The sequence below is a fragment of the Muntiacus reevesi genome, chromosome 4 (assembly GCF_963930625.1).
Source record: "Muntiacus reevesi chromosome 4, mMunRee1.1, whole genome shotgun sequence".
In the NCBI taxonomy this organism is placed as follows: Eukaryota; Metazoa; Chordata; class Mammalia; order Artiodactyla; family Cervidae; genus Muntiacus; species Muntiacus reevesi.
This window is the reverse complement of record NC_089252.1, coordinates 33,239,331-33,259,351: the sequence shown is the minus strand read 5'-3', so window position 1 is coordinate 33,259,351 and position 20,021 is coordinate 33,239,331. Positions and strand designations below refer to the sequence as shown.

The 20,021-nt window shown below is 40.1% G+C and overlaps 1 protein-coding gene across 8 annotated transcripts in view; it reads left to right on the top strand.

Annotated features, from left to right (window-relative positions):
• GREB1L (GREB1 like retinoic acid receptor coactivator) overlaps positions 1 to 20,021 on the top strand; it is a 246,209-nt gene that overhangs the window by 85,445 nt on the left and 140,743 nt on the right. Inside the window, exon 1 of one of the 8 annotated variants that reach the window (XM_065932481.1) lies at positions 3,723 to 3,838. The exons of the other annotated variants lie outside the window; for them this stretch is intronic. The gene's annotated coding sequence lies outside the window, so the exon portion shown is untranslated. Of the gene's footprint in view, positions 1 to 3,722; positions 3,839 to 20,021 lie in introns of those variants that run through there. 8 annotated transcript variants of the gene reach the window in all.

The window sequence follows — 20,021 nt, the reverse complement described above, 5'->3', positions numbered from 1 at the left end:
TACTGCACCACCTAGGAAGCCCAAAATGGTGATAATAATAGCTAAATCACAAGATGTTTGTGAGGAGTCAAAGTAATAACTTATAAAGAGGACTTGGTGTGCAGCGAGCCATCAGCATTACTTTTGTATCTATACTAACTCTCCCTCTTTCTGTGACCTGTGAGCTAGGAGCAGAACTGAGATGGATTTCTCTTGGGATGTTTGCCAATCAATGGGAAGGAGAACATATAAAGCATAGAATGCTCAGCTGGAGAACTGTCTCCAAAAAAAATCTAAGTACAAAGAGTGAAGCTAAGATGAACATGTTTGGAGGTGGTGGGAATCATTGGTAATTCATTTTTTCTGGGTCTTGTGGGTGTTTCACCCAAATAAATGATGTTTATGCATAGGTGTTAATATCACTTAAACCAGAAGATTTAAACCTAGAACTCCCCAGAGTCTATTACTGGCATATCCATGATTGTGGATATATTTGTTAACTGGATAGAAATCTATCCACAACCATCTCTTCAAAATTCACTTAGAGGCTTCGTGGAGAATGTAGCTATTAATTTTTACTGCAGAGTAAGTTCCTAGCTATAGCCTGCTTATTGTAGTAGATCAGGGAAACATGGATTTGTGACAAGCAAAAAGCAAATCTGCCACCTTTAGCATTTGTGTTTTTCAGCAAAACTAGGACATGAACAGTTGCCTTTTGTTCCAGTCATTGCCTAAGTTGATGGAAGAGAGAGGTCTGGCTCAAATTACAGAAAATCAGAAAAGGTGTAATATTATGTTTAGCATACTCAAGATTATAGTTGAAATTTGTCTCCCAGATCTTTTTGTCTCTGCCAAATGATGATGGCTGATTTTGATGGTGACTGAAGAGACGTAGCCAACATTAGTGGACCAAACACCAGGCTCAGACATGGTTACTCCTGCCCTGGCCACATACTTATATGTTCTTGAGACTTTCTGAGTTTGCTTCTTCCCATGTTAACTGGCAGTAACAAACACTTCTTGCTACTGGGCTCTTGTGAAAGATAAGAGGCAATGTCTCTAGAAATTCAGTTGCTGAAAAAAGAGAATAGAAATACAAAGTTATACTTATATCACTTAAATAAAAAAATTTATCTTCGGAATTCCCTGGTGGTCTAGTGGTCAAGTCTCCACGCTTCCAATGCAACGATTGCAGGTTCGATCCCTGGCTGGGGAACAGCTACATGGCAGGGTCAAAAACAATTTTTTTAAATTGTTTTGAAATTTATCTTGTTATTACCATTTCTTGGCAACTAGACTGTTTATTGAGATAGGCCTTGTCTTTCCTAATAACACTTAAAAAAATTCCCCTATCCCAAGTTATCTAACATTTTTTTAATATTATCTAACATTTTATCTAACCTTATTTTTAATAATTGCAAATTCATTACATAGTAATTTTGTAGTTGGAAAACAAATGTAAGTTTTGCAGTTGTTATTTGTGGGACTAAGATATGTGATCTCTTAGTCATATTCTTTCTACTCTGAAGCAAAAAGCCATTGAACGGACCTGGAGTCAGTTTCAGCTTGATGCTAATATCTGAGTAACCTTGGTTAAGTCCCCAACCCTGCTGATCTCCTTCGTCATATAGAAAATAGGAATAAATCATGTCCTCCAGGTTAGTGTAAAGGTTAAGTGAGATGCGTACCTGCGAAAATAGCCGTTTCAGAACTTGGTATGTATTAAGTGTTCAACAATGTCTAGAGAACCTTTAGATTTATCTGTTTGATCCGATCGATTTGATCAGGTCGCAGCAGAAGAAGGAAGTTAAGACTACAAGTATGGAATTTTCTTGGCAGTCCAGTGCTTGGGACTCTACACCTTTGCTGCTGAGGGCCTGTGTTCAATCCTGGGTTAGGGAACTAAAATCCCATGAACTGCCTGGCACAGCAAAAAAAAAAAAAAAAAAAAGGACCAAAAACCAGTAACAGTCCTTAAATTCAGATGAAAAACTTCGTGATCCTTAGAGTGTGTTATACAGTTTTTCACTTTTTTCCCTCCAAATATAGACAGCAGAATGACCTTAAAAGTCATATCTTATCCTTTCTACATTCTTTTAATTATGTGCCTCTTTAAAGAATCTGGTCAAATTCTTCCAGAGAACTTAGTGTGATCTTAACAAGGCCACATGCATGGGTCAAAACTCAGTCCTAATCGGTCTTACCTTCTAATCCCTAAAGTTTAAAAAACTCAGAATAATGTAGTTCTAATGAGGATGAAACTCAGACACTCAGACCAAAAGGGCATATTCTGGCTTCTGCCTTCATAGGTAGTAAATGATAGTAATGAGGTAGTAAATGATAAGTAAACATGACAGAGATTTATTCCAAAAATAGTTTGTGGGATGTGTCACATTCAGATGATAGGAAAAACAGTTTTCACCTCACAGGAGTAACCAGGGTTCTTCATTCCATAGGTAAAACACACTCACCAGATGCCCACAGATAGCATACAATAGCTGAACCATCATGGCTGTTATCTGGTAGCCCATGCATTTCTCCTTATGGGGATTATTTGTTTGATCCCAAACATGTCTTTGCCAGGTGTTACTATAAATGCATGTTTTAGTTAAATGTTAAATAACCAATAACATATAGATTAAAAAAACAAAGATAGTTATTGTTTCTGTGCAAAGTAGGTTAACAGTTTGGACAGACTTGGTAAAGGTGAATTTCCAAAAACAAATCCTGTTGAAATAGTACTGTAAAAGATATTGATGGAGGGGCCCTAAAAATCTAGAAGTATTCTGGACTCATTATTTCATATTTTTCTCTAAACATATACAAACTGAAAATGATAGGTACAGAATTAAGGATGTGAAGGGAATGGCAACCCACTCTAGTATTCTTGCCTGGAGAATCCCATGGACAGAGGATCCTGGTGGGCTACAGTCCATGGGGTCTCAAAGAGTCTGACGTGACTGACTGACTAAACTTTGACTTATTTAAAGCAATCTGCAAACAGTTAACTCTTAGCCAAAATAAAACCCCCCACCCTTCATTTAAAGATTATCAAAAGAATTGATATTTGTATGTTTCAAGTTAAATGTATAAATGGATTTGTGAGTATGTGTGTGTGTATCCCCATTTTATCAGTCAGGGTTCAATCAGGGAAATAGAACTACTCCAAAATGTGATGGAGCAAGGAGTTTATTTTAGCAATTAGAAATTGAACAAATGTGGAAGGAGCTGGGAAAGAGAGTCTGAACGGGGGAGCAGAGGCTCACGGAGTCTCTGACTAGTCATCTGAAATACTGATGTGGGTGGACGAGCAGGAGCGTGTGCCAGGCTAGGTCGGCTTCTGAGGTGGGAGCTTGCCTCAGGGAGAGGTCTGTGGGGAGCTGTAGCCTCAGTGTCGCTGCCTCGGAGGAGCAGCAGCCAGCGTTGGTGGGCCTGGAGCTGCTGTCAGCCAGGAGTGAGGACAAAAAGCGGGATGTGGAAGAGAGGAGAGAGAGAACGAGTGAGGACAAAAAGTGGGATGTGGAAGAGAGGAGAGGAGAATGAGTGAGAACAAAAAGCGGGATGTGGAAGAGAGGAGAGCGAGAACGAGTGAGGACCCTCTTTGGCACCCATCAGTCATGATTTCTGACTGCAGCGACCTTCCACCGGTAATGGCTGTTTCCTCACTTCCACTCCAGAATCTCACACCAACATCTTCCACATCCACCAACCCTAATCCAGAACCATTCGGAGAAGAGGATTTGGGGAAACATGTTTCCTGAAGAGTGAAAGCGTTAAGTGTTTCAGTCATGTCCGACTCTTTGTGACCCCCATGGACTGTAGCCCGCCAGACTCCTCTGTCCAGGGCAAGAATACTGAAGTGAGTTGCCATTCCCTTCTCCAGGGGATCTTCCTGACCCAAGAATTGAACCTGGGTCTCCTGCACTGCAGGAGGATTCTTTACCATCTGAGCCACCAGGAAAGCACAACATATTTCCTAGGTTAACCAAATTGGCCAAGTCCAATCCTACACACCCTATTTAACTGCTTCTTTCAGTTAACCTGACAGTCAGGGATTCCAGTCATTGCAATGAAAAGAGATTTTATTGTTATTAACTCTGCTGTCTACATTGAAGTCTTCTCAGGAAGGATTTTGTGTGTGTCTGTATGTACTTAGTCCTGTCCAGCTCTTTTTTGACCCCATGGACTGTAGCCTTCCAGGCTCCTCTGTTTATGGAACTTCCCAAGCAAGAATACTGGAGTGGGTTGCCATTTCCTACTCCAGAGGATCTTTCCAACCCACAGATGGAACCCATATCTCTTGCCTTTCCTGCATTGGCGGGTGGAGTATTTACCACTGCACCAATAATGTGAGGGAATTATGCCTGAAGGCCTTATAATCTTATACTGTAGGACTTCCCTGGTGGCTCAGATGGTGAAGCATCTGCCTACAATGTGGGAGACCTGGGTTCAACCCCTGGGTCAGGAAGATCCTCTGGAGAAGGAAATGGCAAACCACTCCAGTACTCTTGTCTGGAAAATCCCATAGGCAGAGGAGCCTGGTAGGCTACAGTCCATGGGGTCGCAGAGTGGGACACAACAGAATGTCTGAGTAGGCATGCACACACAGTGACTTTCTTTAGTTACATTAAACTATCTGAAAGAAGAAAAGCTTTTTTACTTATTTTATTTTTCATTATTTTTATGATGCTATCATGACAGTGGTATTAAAACCCCCAAAAGATAGTATAAAATGGATAACTACAGGTAATTCAAAAGCATTCTAAAAGAATGATATAATGTTACCAAGTGGTGCTTATTCTAGGAATTCTAGAGTTGTTCAAAAATTTTTCTACCTCAAAGAAATAGTATATTATTTTCTCCACAGATGTTGAAAAAGTTCTTTGTAAATTCAACAGATGCCCTTGGTTGAAAACTCCTAAAATAATAACAAGAGATGGATATATCCAATGCATTATACACTATTCCTTTGCATGAGATATCATGTGTCCAACCCCAAACCAGCCTCATTCTTAATGGGGAAATATTAGAAGCATTCAAAATAAAGATGGTCACTATTATCAGTTTGATTTCTCATCATTGTGGGCTTCCATATAACTTAGAAGTGGAAATAAGTAATGTTTTATGAATATGCAAGCAAATAACTGGCTGACATACCAGAAGAAAAGATACTATTCAGATTAGCGAGAAAAGGAAAAAAACAAAAACACATGGTATTAAATTTTTAAATGTATATAGTCCACATTATTGGAAAGTACTTCCTGATTTTTCCAGAGAATAATGAATGTATAGAGTTTTTTAGTTGTAAAGGACCTTTATAATTTATTTTATGAGATTCTTAAATTTTAAGAAATAACAAATTTATAGTCCTCTTTCAAAAGGTTATTATAGATTATTTATTGCTTAATAAGTGTAACTTTATTGATTATTTTGATTATTTTCAACATCTTAGTTTTGGGCCAAGCGACAGACTAGAAACATGTACTCCTAAACTAAATGTCTCCAGGTTATTATATATTTTAAGTTCTCCTCATCTTCTTTTGAAATTATTTCTTGTGTCTTCACTGTCAGTGTCAGATTTAGGATTATCTCTTGTTTTGTTTTACTGTCATTATTCTTGTCCCTGGCATCTTATTCCTTTTTAATCTATAAAATGTTAGGAATCATATAAGCAAATTTCCTCCAATGGTCTAAAATGAGAGGAAATGAATTTGAGTGAGTGCCTGAGTGGCTCCCCTTGAGTGAAGTGGAAATGCTTTTAGAATGTGAACTTTTGTATTATCTGTTGTATCTGTTTGTATACTTGTTTGCTGACTGTAGACCCTGGACTATGTTTCCAGTAGTTGATAATTTTGGGTCAGTGACCCCTAGAGAGAGAATTTGTTACTATATTTAAATTGTTGGAAAATTTGGATGTGTACATACTTCATGCTTCTTACAAATGCTATTTAATGAAATGACTCTACACTCAGCACACAGATGTTCAGTTCATGTTTACTAAACCTAATGGAAATGGCACTGTATTATCCTAGCCATTCTGGGCAAGAACAAAAAGCTGCATTAGAGAACTTGGTTTGTGAGAGGTTGAGTGCAGATCCATTACTATTTCTACAATGTCCTAGGGAAAAGTTAAATCTTGATTAAATAAGAAAGATATTATTCCTATAAAATCATTGCATCCAGTCCCATAGCTTCATAGCAAATAGAAGGGGAAAAAGTGGAAGCAGTGACAGATTTTATTTTCTTGGGCTCTAAAATCACTGTGGAAGGTGACTGCAGCCATGAAATTAGAAGATACTTTATCCATAGAAGAAATGCTATGACAAATCTAGACAACTAGAAAAGATTCTTGACAGTCTCTTGGACTTCAAGGAGATCAAACCAATCAATCTGCTCGGGCCTGGAGCACTGGGAGGACCCAGAGGAGTCGGGTGGAGAGGGAGGTGGGAGGGGGGATCGGGATGGGGAATACGTGTAACTCGATGGCTGATTCATGTCAATGTATGACAAAACCCACTGAAATGTTGTGAAGTAATTAACCTCCAACTAATAAAAAAAAAATTAAAAAAAAAAAAATCAATCCGAAAGGAAGTCAACCCTGAATATTCATTGGAAGGACTGATGCTAAAGCTGAAGCTCTAATACTTTGGCCACCTGATGCGAAGAGCCGACTCACTGGAAAACAACCCTGATACTGGGAGAGATTGAAGGCAAAAGGACAAGGCGGTGGCAGAGAATGAGATGGTTGGAGAGCATCACCAACTCAGTAGACACGAATTTGAGGCACTTCCGGGAGACTGTGAAGGACAGGGGAGCCTGGAGTGCTACAGTCCATGAGGTCGCAAAGAGTCAGACACGACTTAGTGATGGAACAATAGCAGCAACTATTCATATGCTAAAATGACAAGTAACTAGAAATTTTAGGTAACTGGAGATTTTTGTATAAAATCAAGCAGAAGACCTTTTGTTGTTTCAACACTTACTTTAGAAAATATGTCCAAGGGGAATTAGTCCCTTTCTTGCTCTAGAAGGAGGCCATACCAGACAGAAGCTAGCTGGTGCATATGAGGACTCCCCGGGGCTTCCAGGGTTGTGGTTCTCATCCGCACTTGTCACCGCATCATGGTAGGTTTGTAGATTCTGATGACTCAGTACACAGACTGACTTTTTATCACTCTCAGGACACTCAGTGGGATTTGAGAATGATTTTAAATAAAAATATTGGTAACGGTGTGTTTTGCCGATCTTTAGACATAAGGGAATTTAGACATAATTTTTGTCTAAAGTTTAGACATAATTTTATAGTTTTTGCGTTTCCTGATGTCACTTAATTAGTAGAGAAATTCTATCTAAATCTTACAGATTGCTGCCCAGTTAGGCTAGAGAAGTTGCTACTGAGCTTATAAAGACGGTGTTTTGTGGGGGTGAACCTTCTAGTTCTGAGGCTTTTTGATAAAATATTATCATAAATTTATTCAGATTGGCAGCAGTCTCTGCTGTTCTCCATCTTTGGTGGACAAATAGCTCAATATCTACTGGATTTCTCTCTGTACCATTCTTCTATGCTTGAATCCAACTTAAAAACTGAATTGAGTGAAATAATGGCCACACAGCTCAACCTTATATGACAGCAAGTATTTATTGTGCTTGCTTGCTGTGAAGATATAGCCATATAAATTTTGATCCTCAATAAATTACAATAAATTGAGTGAGACTGTTGATAAGTAAAACTACTTACTAAATCTCCTCAAACAGAGAATTCATTATATAAATAATGAAACATTCATATAGAAGAATTCTATGGTAATCTTCAAAGATTATGTCATAGGTTATTTTTAGCATAACATCATAAATTGATTCAAAAAAAGCTCAATGTATACAATATAATACCTACTTTTTCTGAGAGAAATTGCACAGACATATACAAAACTAAATAAACAAAAAACAAACCCTAAGACTATGTAGGAAAAATGTTAAGAGGAACTGTTTCTGTTGGAATTGTTTTACAGTGAGCTGAGAAATAGTGGCTTAAATAAAATAGAATTCATCTCTCTGTTATGGTTAGGAACTCCCAGGGGAAACAATCTGGGCCTGAGATGGTCCCAGGCTTTTTCCATCTTTTGCTCTACTGGATATACCTTCCATTCCTAAAGACACCTCATGGTCCAAGATAGCTGAGTGCTGGAGGTCCAGTCATCCGGTCTACAATCCTTCCCCACTCTCAGTAATAATTTTATATTCTTTTTATCAAAATGAATGCTGGGTAATAATGCTTTGTTGTTGTTTGTTGTTCAGTTGCTGAGTCGTGTCCAACTCTTTGCGACTCCATGGACTGCAGCATGCCAGGCTCCTCTGTCCTCCATTATCTCCCAGAGTTTGCTCATATTTATGTCCATTGAGTCAGTGATGCTATCTAACCATCTTCATCCTCTGCCACCCGCCTCTTTTTTGCTTTCAGTCTTTCCCAGCATCAGGGTCTCTTCCAATGAGTCAATTCTTTGCATCAGCTGGCCAAAGTATTGGAGCTTCAGCTTCAGCATCAGTCTTTCCAATGAATATTCTGGGTTGACTTCCTTTAGGACAGACTGGTTTGATCTCCTTGCAGTCCAAGCGACTCTCAAGAACCTTCACTAGCAACACAGTTCAGAAGCATCAGTTCTCTAGGGTAGAGAGTAAACCAAATTTCTTTTCATTAAAATATCATTCATTTTATTTACATTTGTAACATGTTAGTGAATTGTGAATACAAATCATCTATTAATCTGATGTAGATGCCCATAAAACAATGATGTGAGACTAAGCCTGCTGATACCTTCTAAAAAGTATCCATGTTTTCTTTGACTTGGACCTCTAATGTTTGAAACTGATCATTTAGCAAGTTCTCCCCCTTTAAAAACTTCCCAGCAGTAAAATGAAGGTATCAACCAGCCTGTCGTTCTGTTTTCCTCTTTCTCCAAATGTCTTCTCATTTCCCATTTGGCTCTTTTTTCACCTAGCTGTTTCATCCTTAAAGACTGGTCTAGCCACAAAATCCATCAAGCCATTCAGTTTATGAAATAAACCATGAAAGTTGAATTTCTGGGGCAACCGTTGAAATTAGAATTTATTTTAGTGGGTGTAATTGGATTTCCTTGGAAAGGATGAAGAAGTAGAGGAATACCTTATTAAAGACAAATTGGAAAATGTTAGTTTCCTGAAGTTTCAATCTATTCTTAAATTTTTCTCCTGGGGAGTCCAGGTGTTAGTGGCATAAACCTTTAGGCAAAAAGCCTTTAGGCAATCATATGACAGTCCATAAATGTATCAAATTAACATATCATATACCTTACATTTATGCAGTTATGTCAAATACATTCAATTAAAGATTAACTGAGAAAACCTGAATCCACACTGAACCCATAAAAACACAAAAACCAAAATTAATTAATAAATGAATCTGCAGCATGATGTTAAATAAGAAAAGCAGAAGGCCTTCAGGCATGGTGTTCTGCAAGTTCACATGCACAGAGACAGGGTGACTTTCTTACCACCTCTAATGGCATGACGTGTACTCACGTGCTCAAACCAGAAACTTCCCAGCTACCTGAGGTTTCTCCTCCCCTTCTCACGTTCTGTGTCCAATGAGGCACTGAATCCCATCCACTCAGCATCCTACCTCAGTCTCAGGTAAATGACGTCTCATCTCCACTCTCCTTGTCAGCCCTTCATGGTCCTCCGCCAGACCGTTCTAATCTTGTCCTTCCCAAACGCTCCATTTTTTTTATTGTTCCTCTTCCTATTCCTGATCCAGTGCCTTCCATCTGGTTCCATGAATTATCTTTTCGGAAAAATGAATTTGATCATGTCACTCTTTTGCCAACCATCTTTAAGGATGCCCTGTATCTGTAAAAATTTTTTTCTTTAAAAGCCTAATTGCCTTTTTAACCTAGCTCCACTCTAGCCTAACCTCTCAGCATTTTGCCTTCATAAGCTCTATGACTCAGATACACAAAAGTGACACCTACTTCTTCCACCCACAGTTTCTTGACTTGAAAACCCCCTTCTCTGTCATGTGAACTGCTGTTCATCTGAGAAGCCCTCACCCAGTGCTTCCCCCTCCCTCCTTCCCTCCCTCCCTCCCTCCAGGCTTATTGGACACGGGACAGGTTCTCTTTGTCTGTGATCATCAATCTCTCTGAGCTGTGAACTTCTCGATGGTACAGTTTTATTCACAGATTATCCTTGGCATCTCTCACAATGCTTGGCAACTATGAGAACAAAATAAGTATTTGTTGAATTGAGTGGAAATAAAAGCAAGCACAGAATGTGCTTCATGTATCCCAGGGAGACCCCAGTCTGACAACAGGGCCAGGAGAACCAGGAAACCAGGTGGTGATGCTGAGCTGATGAGGCAGAATGAGGCACATACTGGCCTTCAGTGGTTCAGACAGAGTCCTGAGAAATTGTCTGCTGCCAGCTCCATGTCACCCTGGCCTGCCCTGTTCTTCTCTGCTTTTTTCTGCCTGATTTCCTCATTCCTTTCTCTCAATAGCTCCAAAGTGTTCATCTAGCTCCATCTATTGGGTCTGCTCCTTCCTCGGCACTAAAGGCCACTATATCGTGTGTGTGTATGTGTGTGTGTGTGTGTGAAAAATTCCAGAAATAGAGCTGGCTCTGCCTACTTAGAGAGTTGTGTGGATGAGGGGAGAAAAAGCGCAATAGAGAACATCAAATCATCCATCATTTTGTGTAGAGTGTTTGCCAAGTATCAGGATTTACATTTAATCCTCACAACAACACCCTGAAAGGTATAGACATCGTTATTATTCCTACTTCACAGATGAGGTAATTGAGGCTAAGAGGGACTGAATCGTGTACACCCTTGGAAGTGGGGGAGCTCAGATCCAGTCAATGCACCTCTTCCCCTAAAAGCAGTTCTAACATAATTAGTCTATAACTGATCCTTGTCTTAACAAAGATATGTCTGAAAGGCAAAAGAATGAAATGTTTGACTTCCCCTTAGTTCTGTGAACACTGGTGGGTTTTCTTTTGTTTTTGGCTTTTTTTTAAAAAAAAACTTTACTTTTTTTAGAGCGGTTTTAGGTTCATGGCAAAATTAAGAGGAAGGCGCAGAGATCTCCCATCTACATTGGTAGGTTCTTCTCGTCAAGGATTTGGCTCCAAGGTTCATTATAGAGAAAAGGATATTCCTATTGCACTTGGACTTTTTAAAATTGGAGTATAGTTCTTAGTAATTTAAGGACTTCCAGAGTGGCTCAGTGGTAGAGAATCTACCTGCCAAGTGGAAGACTTGGGCTCGATCCCTGGATTGGGAAAATCCTTTGGAGAAGGAAAGGCAACCCACTCCAGTATTCTTGCCTGCTCCAGTATTCCTCCCATGGACAGAGGAGCCTGGAGGGGCTACAGTCCATGGGGTCACAAAGAGTTGGACATGACTTAGCAACTAAGAAACAGTAATAGTTAATTTATAATGTTAGTTTCAAGTGAACAGCATAGTGATTCAGTGTTTATGTGTATTGTACTCCATTAGAAGTTATTACAAGATAATGGCTATAATTCCCTGTGCTGTGCAGTATATCCTTGTTGCTTATTTATTTTATGCATAGTAGTTTGTGTCTCTCAATCCTATACCCCTAATTGGCCCTGCGCCTTCCCTCTACCCTTTGGTAACCACTGGTTTGTTTTCTCTGTCTTGAACTTGAACTTCAGCTCAAAGACTTCATTGATTTTTCACCCCTCATATATGGAAGGATTTACCTGTCCCATTCCTGGGTCCTGCATACCTGGCCTTGAGCAGAACTAATGACCTGGTATTTAACTTCCATTCAAATGAGTTAGTGTCTGTTGATCTTGAGAAAATGCTGTATGATATAATTAGCAAATGAAAATGATGGGGACTGATTCTTGGCTACCTTCCCTGCCTCCCACCCCCCCACTCCAACACACAATCTTGTTGCAAAGACAAGTTGTTCATCAAAGAACTGTTAACCAACAAAGTGGAGCTAGCTGTTGGTGATGTGGGCCCTTGAGAGATATGTAGGTCCTCGGCTGGTGAGAGGTCATTTCAGAGTCCCCTCTGGGCTGCTTGCCTGCCTTCCCCATCTGGCCTTCTCTCGGGGTGACTTGCTCTACTTCTTTTGGCTTCCAGCTTCTCTACATTCAGACTCTGGGCCATATTCTCTATTCAGATTTCTTAGAGTCTTTATCCGTAAAGTTTTTCCTCAGTCTTTATCCTGGATAGAAGTCATTTTTCTTAGATCTTCAAAAGGATAACTGGTCCTGAATATAACCTATAATTTAAGAAAAACTGAAATCAAGCCACTCTTTGCAGAACACGTGGGTCCTGGCTTTGAATCAGCTGTCAGTTGCTCTCCAATACTGGAGGAGGCAGCTCAGCTGGAAAAGAAGCCCCACGGTGGGTCAGAGCGTGTCCTTCTAACAGTGCCAGGAGACCACCAGTGAGCCAGGCCCCGGCCTGTGGACTGGCCTCACTGTTTGGGAATTGGAAGGGTAAGCAAATATTTTCACAGGGTGCACCCAGAACTGAGTAGTCAAGGTCATCGTGGTGCAAACAGAACATACGGTGTCAGTGTGTCCTGGTGTCTGGGCTTAAGTGGCCTTTCTTGGCAGCATCGATAAAGAACACTGAGCATGCTGTAACCTCTGCTGTTGATATCGGGTGTCCTCTTGCAACTTAGCGAGATTTCTAGACGTGTTTCCATTTCGTGCAGGTTGCTTTCTAAGTGGAGCCAGGCCTGCGTTGTCCTTGGTGGGGTCTTCTTTGCCCAGAATGCTTCGCTCCTCTCCTTGGAACTGACCCGTGGTGCTCCGGACAACAATGGTTCGTTAGTTCTCCCAAGGAAGTATTATAACGGGTGCTCACAAGGAGCCTCAAAAGGCCTTTGGTTTTCTTTCACAGATGGGAATAAGAACACACAGACATACCTGCATCTCTTCTTGAAACAACTTTCCTAGGATGAGCCTGAAAAAAATTCTTAGAGGCATGTTTGTAGTCCTTTTTTCTTTGCCACACCTGAGTTTTTGGATAACAGCACATGTAGTTTGGGGGAGTTCTTTCCAGATAACCATGATGCAGGTAAGAAGTACCAAGTGACAGTTAGGATAACAAGTATCAAGAGTTTTCTTGGGTGTTTTATATGTATTTTTCAAATTAATTAATTTATTTGGCTGTGCCAAGTCTTAACTGTGGCATGTAGGATCTAGTTCCCTGACCAGGGATGGAACCTGTGCCCCCTGCATTGGGAGCAGAATCTCAGCCACTGGACCACTAGGGAAGTCCCTGAGTTTTCTTATTTTTTGATGGGAATGGCCATCTACCTACAGAATAGTGTGTAACACTTTCTAATCTATGCATGTCATTGCATAACTTGGAGACTTTTCTTTTTTTCTGAGTAGACATTAGGCTAACTGCAAAATTTTATCTGGCTTCAAACTCAGTGCCTTGTCATTAGCCAACTTCACTTACTAGTTTTAGTCAAGTCTAAGCTGCACAATGGTTGAATTGGTGACTATTATATTTGTTTAACTGCTGTAAAGTAAGTTTGCAACAATAGATGCTCACACTTAAATAGGCCTGCAGAGCATTGAGCCCTATCCATCATGCAGAGACTTCCCTCCTGCTGTCCTTTCTGATGGACAATTCTGCTGATGTGGATATTCAAAAAGAAGGGATCAGGAAGAACAGATGATGGATAAAGACAATCTTCTGTCTTGAGAGGAAATCAGAGAAATCCTTTTAAGGAATTTCTTTGTCGTCGTGTCAGAAGATTAATTATGCTCGTGTGAGAACAGCTTTCTCATTGGGTGAAAAGAGACATTATCCTTCTGACTTGTGACAGAGGATTTTCAAAGGAAGAGAGTTAAAGATTTCAGCTACTCCAAAATCTTCTTATTCTGTTGTCTTCTAAGCATATTCCAGAACCGTTGGATTACATCCACGATATTGTGATGCTCAACAAGTAATTAATGAATCAGGAGTTTTTGTTTCAAGCCACTCTTCCTCCCATTCCTTATGCAGATCCCTTCGGAGGACTTAATACCCATTTGTGCATCAGATTTTAAAATAACATAACAATAGTATGAGGGATAACTTATTACAAGCTAAGAATGGCACCTCTTTATAGTAATGTGGAGAAAGAGACCCTGTGATATAGTGTAAAACTTGTACAACAGATTAATAAACATAGTTTTTAATAGGGCAAATAATCTGAAAAGGTATCCTTAAAAAATCAACTCTATTGTGTAATTTAATCTGCAAGTAAATAATGATACTGTTTAAGATATCTCCTTTCCTTGAAACTTCTCTGAGCATGACAAATCAGTATTCAGAGAAACCTTTGAAAGTTAGAGACAAAATACACTGCATGAAGTAAAACAATACAAAAGTTGTTTCAGATAACTTTATTTTCCAGATAACTGAAGCCTTGAAAGTAAAAAAAAAAAAAGTTTCAGTGAAAGAACTTCCTGAAATATATCACTTAATACTACCTTTTAAAATACTCTTAAATAATGGGCATTCACTTACTCAGGGTCCTAATTATAAAGTCCCATCGTTGTGCTACCCTGAAATGCAGTGATTTTCTCAGTGACTATTGAAGTGTTTCGTAGAGTTGTTTGCCTCTGCACTAAATGGCCTGAGCAGCCGTATTTTTATTTTTACTGTCTATTTTTCATAGATACGGAGTCTCTTCCCTTCAGATAAATTACCACTTCTCCTTGGAGTCCGTGTGTCACATGGCTGGTAAACTGCTATTTTGCTTTATACCTGAGGGTAAACTCTGCCTATAATACAAGCCAGTTACATTCCTTTCATTACATTGCTGTAAAGTTTTATTTTTCTCTTGTTTCTGGGCACTTGATTGGTTGTAGGCTGGGTGGTTGAGGACTCCCAGAAGTCTGATGTCTACAAGGAGGCTTTACTGTGTAGACGCACACACACACACACACACACACACACACAGAGACACAGGCATACACATGCAAATATAAATGTTTACTTACTAATCGTATCAAATGGTGGCTGCACCAAGGTTTTAAATAAAAATCGGCTACTAGATTGCATGGGGAAAAATATCTTTAAATTGAACATTATTAGCTGATGTTAGTAATTGTAAGTTTTGTTGTTTGTTGTGGTGTTTAGCCTCTAAGTCATGTCTGACTGTTTTGCAACCCCATGGACTGTAGCCCGTCAGGCTCTTCTGTCCAATTTCCCGGGCAAGAATACTGGAGTGAGTTGCCATTTCCTTCTCCGGGGGATCTTCCCTACCCAGGGATTGAACCTGCACCTCCTGCATTGGCAGGCAGGTTCTTTACCACTGAGTCACCAGGGGAGTAACTAGTAATTGTATTATAACAGGACCAGATTCAGATCTTTGTGAGAATTCATAGCCAAGACTGAGTAAGTGACTTTTAATTTACACTTGATAGTGATACTTAGATAAATAGATATAAGTTCGCAATTTGAGATTCTCGACTTTCAGGCAGGATCTAATATTTGATTTGTTACCAGTCTACTTTCAGTTTGAGTTTTGAAGCTAGAGTGATAATTTTCTTGAACATGTATGTTTAAGAAACAATTCCAAGGAATAAAAATCTGGAGGAGGGGGGTAGATACAATACCTTTCCTCTTTCCTTTATAAAGAGAGAACATTTTATGTTTTGTCTTCCTGAATGAAAAATCATTCTGTTATGCCCCTCTTGCCCTCTCTTCTAGAAAGATGAGTTATCCTTTGAAAGGGCTTTAATTAAAACTGGAGATAATTCATCTCAATGACATAGAACATTTGAAGGAAAAAACAGTTTACTAATTAATAAAAAATATAGCCAGCTATGTTTCCTCTCTGTCTTTCTGACCCTGCCATTAAAAGAGAACAATCAATTCATCACCACCAGCTACATGAATTCAATGGAAAAGAACTTCAGGTTTTTTTCTGCTTAAACCCTTGCTGAGTTTTTCTGGCAGTACATAAAAGTGGGTCATTTGTACCTAAAATACTTTACTGATGCTCCATTAATCTTTGTGATGATGTTCTTTCTTTTCCTACAAAAAGTGGGGTGAGAGGATGCTATGGGGAATGGAGAGGAGGTAAACGTTTTTAAAAAATGAATACATAAATAGTTAATAGTGGAAAGTCATTTAATATTTTGTAGCCTGGCCTTTTTTGATAATGTGTGTGTGTGTGTGTGTGTGTGTGTGTGTGTGTGCTCAGTCATGTCTGACTCTTTATGACCCCGTGGAGTGTAGCCCGCCAGGCTTCTCTGTTCATGGAATTTTCCAGGCAAGAATACTGGAGTGGGTTGCCAGTTCCTTCTCCAGGGGACCTTTCCAACCCAGGGATCAAACCTGCGTCTCCTGCTTTGGCAGGTGGATTCTTTACCACTGCGCCACCTGGGAATACATGATCAAAATACTAATGATTATTGTGTGGTGTATTTTGTATCATGTATTAGTAGCATATAATACCTTCAGCATTAGGAGGAATGTTTCAACAATTTGTGAAAAAACGTGTGTCTTTGCATATGTACCAACAAGATCTTTAGTTTAGAAACATGACGTGCCTGACGAAAATACTGTGAAAAGATAGATGAATCAAGGACGAAAGATGTTTTTCTCTGGATAGTTTGTTTTAAATGTAAAAGCTCTATCACTGTGCTTCTTGTACACGATGATTAAAAGGGAAAATAGACTAAGACTTGAGAGTTTCTCAGCTGTTAGATGTTTAAATTAATCTTGTGAGATCTTGAATAAAGTCTCTATCTTGCACTTTGCATTTCCTAAAATAATTTCCCTAGGAAGTAATTTTCCATGTAAACAGAGAATGCTAGATGAACAAGGCTGCTCTGACCTCCCCTCTTGGTCTCCTCTGTTGACTGGCAGGTTTCAAAGTTTAAACTCACTATAGATGAAATATAAGCATGAGTGACTTGTCTCCTTTCCTCCTCTGGACGCTGCAATAGCCAACTTTGTTCATTTATTTAAAAAAAAGGGAGGGGGGGAATTCCCTGGTGGTCCAGTGGTTAAGACTTTGCCTTCCAATGCAGGGTGCACATTCGAACCCTAGTCAGGGAGCTAAGACCCACATTTCTTGCGGCCAAAAAGCAAAAGCCTGAAACAGAAGCAATATTGTAACAAATTCAGTAAAGACTCTAAAAATGGTCCACAGCACCCCCCAGAAAAAAAAAATTCTTAAAAAAATTAAAAAAAGAATGTCATTCCCTGAGAGGTTTGGAATGGGAAGCAGCCACTGTCTCCTTCCTTCTTACTTAAATAAACAAGCTAAATGGGAAAATAAACTTCACTTCTTCACATCTGGCACAAAGCTTCCTCTTTTGTTCAAAGTGTTCAAAGTTCACATGCTCCCTGGTCATGTGAATCAGGTGTCTGTCTTCTGTAAAATGACTTTGTCGCTCTCATAAGGGAAGACCCTGGGTGCTCTCACTGTCCAAGAGCATCACTATATAGAAACAAACACAATAAAGCCCTCAGCGCTGGGAATGACATCAGACGATGTTCAACCCAGTCTCCCACATACCTGTTGGTAGTAAAGTGACAGGACCTTGCGATGGTGTTACGGCTAGAAATCTTGAGTAAGTGAACAAATTCTGCTGGGTATCCCTTACGTTGAGTCGGATTATACTTATTTGTGTGCATGAGCTTAACTTGATGTGACTCGTTTTTCAATCTGTTTCCCTTATGGCATGCACCTACATGTCACAGGCAGCAGTGGAAGATTTCTGAGGCGCACTGGCGTTTACCAACCATCAGGAGACTGCAGGGCTTCAAGATTTTATTTTTGTGTATTTGTTTTGGGTTGCACTGGGTCTTCATTGCTCTGTGTGGGCTCTCTGTAGCTGAGGCAAGCGAGGGCTTCTCTTTAGTTGCGGTGCACGGGTTTCTCATTGCAGTGGCTTCTCTTGGAGAGCACAGGCTCGAGAGCATCGGCCCAGTAGCTGTGGCATGTGGGTTTTGTTGCTCTGAAGCATGTGGAATCTTCCTGGACTAGGGATCAAACCCATGTCCCCCACATTGGCAGGCAGACTCTCAACCACTGGACCACAAGGGAAGTCCAAGATTTATCGTTGCAGACCTCCCCCAGCCCCCCAAGATGCCTTTCTACTCCCACCTCTGCCCTTCTATGCTCCTGGAACACTTTCTGAGAACTCTCCTTCTTTCTGGCATTCTTTCTCTAATTAAAGACTTTAATATTTGATAATTGGTATTAATAATATTTGGAATAGGAAATGGCAACCCACTCCAGCATTCTTGCCTGAAAAATTCCATGAACAGAGGAACCTGGTGGGCTACAGTCCATGGGGTCACAAAGAGTCAGACACAACTGAACGTGTGTGCACATGACATTAATATTTGCAGTTTTTCTAACTTTTCCATGAGACAGGGGTAACACTTGCAGCTTCCTTTACCTCAGAATGCTACAGACTTGATGCCTTTTGTTTCGTAGTTGGACATCCCACAGTGTTCTTTAGAAATATAGCCTTCATCTAATGCAGAGTCCAGTCATCATTACTTAAAGTTTGGTTCGAAGCCATGTTGGAAGGAAAGGTAGAATACAAAACCTAGGGGAGTTGGGTTTTCTCCTTTGGATCCTAAGCATAATGTTTCATCCCAATGATTTTGGTGACATTTTATAGCTTCCCTGGTCGCTCAGATGGTAAAGAGTGTACCTGCAATGTGGAAGACCGGGCTTAGATCCCTGAGTCAGGAAGATCTCCTGGAAGAGGAAATGGCAACCCACTCTAGTATTCTTGCCTGGGAAATCCCGTGGACAGAGGAGCCTGGTGGGCTACAGTCCGTGGGGCACAAAGACTCAGACATGACTGAGTGACTTCACTCACACTTAATGAGAACAGTATTTCCCAGGATGTTGTGGGCTTATTTTGTTTTCAGGGTTCCAGTTGATTACTTTTTTTTAGGTTTTTATATTTAAAAACCTAGTGGATAAACAATGTTTAAAATTTTTTATTTTTAATGCTTTTATTCCTTGCTGAGGCCAGCCTGAGAGGAAAGAGTAAAGGTCAGATGCCACAGGCATCCAAGAAAATGCGGGGGTGGGGGGCAGACCTGATGCTCACCCCTGGGATGAGTTTTGTGTTGTCCTGACGAAATGGCCTTTTCTAACTCTCTTCTGTCCTCAGGTTCCTCCTCTGAGCATAACCACAGAATGGTACGGGGTTTAGTAGGCACCATCATTGGTGTGTTTCCATTTTCCAAAGGAGGAGACTGAATCACAGAGCAGTCTGATATCCAATCCTCAGACCAGGCAGCAAGGTTTTAAATTTGTGTTTTTAATGTTTTTGGCTAACCGGTACAAGTAAGCATACCATTTAACAATCGTACATAGTTTTGATCTTTTTTAATCCAAATAAGTGGCTTTCAAACTCTAATATTATACAATAACATGGAGCTGTTGTTGTTATTCAGTTGCTAAGTCGTGTCCAACTCTTTGTGACCCCATGGGTTGTAGCACTCTAGGCTTCCCTGTCCTTCACTATCTTCTGGAGTTTTCTCAAACTCATGTCCATTGAGTTGGTGATGCCATCTAACCATCTCATTCTCTGCCACCCCCTTCTCTTTTTTACCTCAATCTTTCCCAGCATCAGGGTCTTTTCCAATGAGTTGACTCTTCCTATCAGGTGGCCAAAGTATTGGAGTTTCAGCTTCAGCATCAGTCCTTCCAAAGAGTATTCAGGATTGATTTCCTGGGCTTAGGGTTGCCTATTTGCTAAATCTGGCAACATTCTCTGGGGTATTCAGGATTCATATTCCTCATTCCATCCCTAGAATCATGACTTGTAAATCTCAGAGGGAGAAGATAAGGAATGCACACAGTAAATGTGTTCTTCGGGTACTTCTGTTGTAGTCCTTGAACTAGACTTTGTGAAAAACACTGATCTAAAGAGTTCTGAGCTTAAAGGGCATCTTGGTGGCCACATTGGTATCACCAGGAAAAATCAGTTGTCACTTCAACAAGGTTTTCTATTTTGTGACATTCAGGTTAAATCTA